The sequence below is a fragment of the Coloeus monedula genome (genome assembly GCF_965178545.1).
Source record: "Coloeus monedula genome assembly, contig: HAP1_SCAFFOLD_828, whole genome shotgun sequence".
NCBI lineage: Eukaryota > Metazoa > Chordata > Aves > Passeriformes > Corvidae > Coloeus > Coloeus monedula.
In genome coordinates, this window is record NW_028120203.1 from 14478 (window position 1) to 19423 (window position 4946).

A 4946-nucleotide genomic window follows, 5' to 3' on the forward strand; every position below is an offset into this window, starting at 1 on the left:
TGGAGAGAAAACAGACAAACATGAAATGCCTGTTTCATCTTTCTCTTCCCTTTATTACAGTATCAGATCCTAAGAGAACACCCTTACTTCTTCTGTGCCAACACATCTATCTGAGGGTGGACCACGAAGGACTAAAGTGGATTAGACTATCCCAGGGTTAAATCGCCTTGAAGAAATTTATTTAGAGGTGAAAAAGGGGAAAAGAAGGAGAGGGGAGGAGGGGGAAGAATATATGAAGATGAGACACCAGCCCTGTTCATCTTCAGCAGGATGATAGTGACAAACCATACTTCAAAAAGAAGCAATTAAGAGGGAGCCAGTCTCACTGCAAGTATGTTGAGAAGTCACGGCCCGAAGGTCTGGGCCTCAGCCAACAGGGAACTCACCAAAGGATATGGGGCTCATTTTCTTGAGGCAAATTACTGTGAAGAATCAGGACTAAATTTGACTAAAAAAACAGTTGCATCAATGCACTGTCATTTGCTGAATTGATTGAGAATCAGCACCAAACTCGGCCCTTCGGCCATAGCTCACAACCTCACTTTTTCATGTAGGCTTTTTTTGCTAATGGGAACCTTCCTTTTTTCTTGGTTGGGTTTTTTTTCCCCTTTCCCCTTTTATTTGAATAATGTCTGTGAAAAACCATTTGCTTTCACGAGGCGGTTAGTTTACACTGGAGGCAGCAGCTCTGTGAGCTCGAGCCAACCCTGTCCTGTCTTTAGATTCATTGCAATCTGGCCACATTGTCACATATATTTTTAGTTTATGATGATCCTCTAATACAATTCCAGCTTCCACACAGAGTCCTTCCAACAGTCTAGCTCAGGTTAATGAACTTCAGGCCACTTCTCTTCTGCAGGAATTTCGAGGCCCAGGGGGTGGCTGTGCCCAAGAGATTTGCCAAAATCCGCTACGATTTCACCGCGCGAAACGCCAGTGAGCTCTCGGTGCTGAAGGATGAAATCCTGGAGGTACGTGACCGCTCCTGGAAAAGGTGTGTCCCCCAGGGGCAGGAGAGAGCTCGGGATAGCAACAAGCACCAACTCCATTTTCCCTGGTGGTATCTCAGCAGTGACACAAAGCTTTGCTCAAACCCAAAGCTGGAGCAGGCTGCCTGTGCTGTGTTGTGTCATTTCCTCAGCTCAAAGACATCGGTCCCATTTTAACCACAGTGAGGAGGGAGGACAACAACTCGCTCTAGAGCCCTGCTCATCCCCCGCTGGGTCGGTTCCTTATCACCACTTCCTCCTCCACGAGGATTTGTTTTCTCTGAAAAGCACCTTTCTCATAACCTTTCTCTTACTGCAGCACTGTTGGCAGCTGGACAAGGTGGGACGTGACTTGGGCTGACACTGATCTGTGACCTGAGGAAAAGGTTTCTCTGCAAAATGTGGCTTTTTATTTATTTAATTATTTATTTTAATGCAAAAAGACATCAGAAACTCAGTCATTAGGAAAAAAAGGTCTGGAGAAACAGGGACATTATGTAGGAACTATGAGTTCTTCAGCACGCAGAGGTGCTCTCCTGTTCATCCTTACGATACATTCTGATGCTTTCCAGGAAAAGTTTCAGTCCTGGATTGCATCTGAGAGCAACAGATCTGATTAGAGCTCCTGGCCTCAGTGATGTCCTTCTGGCAACTTCACCTTTCGGATGGTTCGGCCCCGCTATATCCTGGTTGTTTATGCCTGAAATCCCATTTTCCCACAGCAGATTTATTTTTGTCCCTCTCTCAGGTGTTGGAAGATAATAAGCAGTGGTGGAAGTTGCTCAACCGGAGTGGGCAGGCCGGTTATGTTCCATACAATATCCTGGATGTGGTGAAACTGGAAGAGCTCAAACAGGTCTGTAGTCAGGTAATACCTGACTGGTATCAGCTGCAGGGCACAATCTGCCTCTGGGAATAATGTTGTCATTAGACCTCCCTGATTTCTTAGGATACTATGCACCAATCAGGACAGACCTTCAGAAGTAGACAAAGCCAGGAGATTCCTGAGTCTCCTATGATAAAACTCACATTTTGCTACGATCGTCTTCCCAAATAAGGCCTATCCTTCCTATTTGTGCACCAGCCTCCTGCTTTCCATATTTTTCCACATCAAGATTTTTCTTGGGGGTTAAATTAAAGATGGACACTTCCCTCAGCCAGTTCAGTTCAGCACCAGGAACACGTTACTGGAGTGGAGGCAGATGGAAACACCATCTAAGTGAGAATTAACTGAATACTGCAACTTGCACTGCAGAAATGTGGAGCTGGAGTGTTCTAAACACCCTAGGGAAGCATGGAATTGCTTCCCCATTTTGGTATTGCAGCGTTTGGGCAAAGCCTAAGGCGGCCCAGCAGGCTTCTGGATAAATCCCTGCTAGTTTAATCAAAACGTCAAAAAACTTTCCAGTCCGCTCCAGGCCCTTGGCAGTGGTCCCGCTTCACATCCCAGCTACGGAGCAGTGAGGCTCTGCCTTCCAATGAGATCGAACACGTTTGGCACAACTAGGAATTCCCTTGCGCAAACTTCAGACTTTGCTTTGGGTTCTTCATTCCCAGAAATTAACTTCTTCCATGCAGCTCCACCTGAGGTCTCCCCAGCCCCACATCAGCACAAGGAGAACACGGCAGTTTGTCCCTCCGTGGGTGTGAGGCAGAAAGCTTAAGAAAATTAAAAACGACCAAAAAAAATTCTTACTTTTCTTTCCCTTTCTAACCAGTCTAACCAGAGGTACAAAGGAGACCTGAGCCCCAGGGGCTATGGCCCATCCAGCCCAACCCACAAGCTGCCTGCCAGCTACGCCGGGGATAAGTGGGGCAGTGAGATGTTGTCGCGCCACTCTGCACAGGACGCCAAAGAACGCACGTGTGTGTCCCACTCTGGGCTCCCCTGGGTTTGGGCGCTCGGGGGACCAGACCTGCCCAAGGGGCTCCCCTGCACCTTTTACTGATCACAGCAATGGAGCAGCACTGTGTCTGGAGGCCATTCCAGGCAGGACAAGAGCCAAGAGAGCAGCCCTGGGGCTTGTGACACCGCCGGGGCTCTCGGGCGGCCCGGGCCGAGCAGGGCAATAAGTGATCACCCCATGCCTCCTTCCTCCAGTTCTAACTTCCTCCTCCTCCTCCCAAGGAGAGAGTTTCCTTTCTCTTCCAAAATGTTTAAGTGTGTCTAAGGAACAGCTCAGGTCAATCCCTTTCTCCCACTTCCTTTTGCTCATCTCCCGGCACACACACAGTGCCCGCCTGGCCGCTTCCTTCATGTGGTTCCACAGAATTCCCGGCCAAACAGGAGATCCGCATCACTCCCTCACCCTGCACATGCTGTGGGGCTCACAGAGCAGGAGAGAGATCAGGGGCCCTGCTCACCTCACCCCTTATCCCACCCTGTCCACTCCTGGAAGCAGGAGCCCTTCTGGGACGACAGGAAGCCCCACAATACAAGGACACAAATCTGTTCGTATCACTGAGTTATTCTCCACAGTCTTCAGGAGTTTCATGGGGAAAGCGATACTGGATGAAGAGTCACTGGAGTTTTCACAGAAGCACAGGATGCCCTGGGCTGGAAGGGACCTTCAAGCTCATCCCATCATGAGTGTGTTGCTCATTCCCAGTTTGTGCTTCCTGCCGCTTCTGTTCTGTTGCGGAGCAAAACCTGGAGCTCTGCGATCAGCAAATTAGTGACTAGAAGCAGCAGAGAGGACTGAAAAGGTCTCAATTCCAAACCTCCAATTGTAGATTCTCACAGAACTGTGCTTCCACATCAGGCAACAGCCAAGGGGTGATGGGAGCAAAATAAATGGCAACACAGGGGCACAGGAAAATGGGAATCACTTTTCTGGGCTGAATTTAAATAAGAATGTTGAGCCACATCCCCATTTGCCTTACAGTTTCCCCACAAACATTTAATGGCATTTTTGACTGAAGACTTGCTTTCATTCCCTACTTGTTTCTACAGAACTTATTCACCAAACGGATGAGCTGAACGACGAGCTGCTAAAGAAGATCACAAACAATAAAATTCAGCCTCCCCACAGGAATTTCAAAGTGGAAAAGCCTCAGCAAGTTTTCGTGCCCCTCACCTTTGAATCCAGCACTGAAGAAGTCAAAGCCTGGCTGGAGGCCAAGTCATTCAGCAAAGAGTAAGATTTGCCCTATTGCCACATGCAATGCTCGTCCTTCCCTGGAGAAGGAGCGGGGGAGGCCACCGGCACCATCTCACCTGGGACAAGCCACTTGGATTTACTTACAGAGCCTGTGTTGCAAATTAGATTTCAACCCTGTTCAATCCAGGCTCTATAACCAGAATGTTCAGAGCCCAAAGTCACTCCCTTTCTCTGGTATAAATATTTTCTTGGAGATAAACAGTTAACTAACTAAATCCAAGGCCTGAAATGCTACTGGAATTGCAGCTGCCACCTTGGAACAGCCCCAGGGCCCCGTGATATGGTCCCACTGCAGCTCCTGGCCTCCCATCTCCAACTCCTCACCTCTGGCACGAGGCCACGTGCAGCACAATTGTCACCTCCCTACTTTGTGTCTCCCCAGGACCGTGGAACACCTGGGCATCCTCACCGGAGCTCAGCTCTTCTCCCTCAACAGAGAGGAGCTGAAGAAGGTGTGCGGTGATGAGGGAAACAGAGTCTACAGCAAGATCACAGTGGAGAAAAACCAGCTGGAGGTAAGCATTTTTCTGGATAATTCCTGCTGGAATGGGGGCTGTACCAGCAGCGTCAGATAGCTCATTAAACAGGCATTTTAAAAAATACAATTGTGGGGAAAAAAAATGCAACCAAACCTACACCAGCAATAAAACACACGTAAAAATTCCGAAGTGTCTTTTGAGCAAATCTGTAAGATCCCCCTGTTTCCACTAATTAATCTGCTTTTTACTGATATCACTTATCTCTTTGAAACTAGCTCTACTTTTACAGCATTAATTAAATACTGTCACTTAACTGC

At 48.1% G+C, this 4946-nt stretch overlaps 1 pseudogene across 1 annotated transcript; it reads left to right on the top strand.

Moving 5' to 3' along the window:
* The first annotated feature begins 859 nt into the window (after nucleotides 1–859).
* Nucleotides 860–4665, top strand: LOC309585871 (epidermal growth factor receptor kinase substrate 8-like protein 2; annotated as a pseudogene). The gene is made up of 5 exons: nucleotides 860–971; nucleotides 1738–1857; nucleotides 2708–2855; nucleotides 3943–4126; nucleotides 4533–4665. The product of its transcript is annotated as an epidermal growth factor receptor kinase substrate 8-like protein 2 (transcript).
* Nucleotides 4666–4946: the final 281 nt, after the last annotated feature.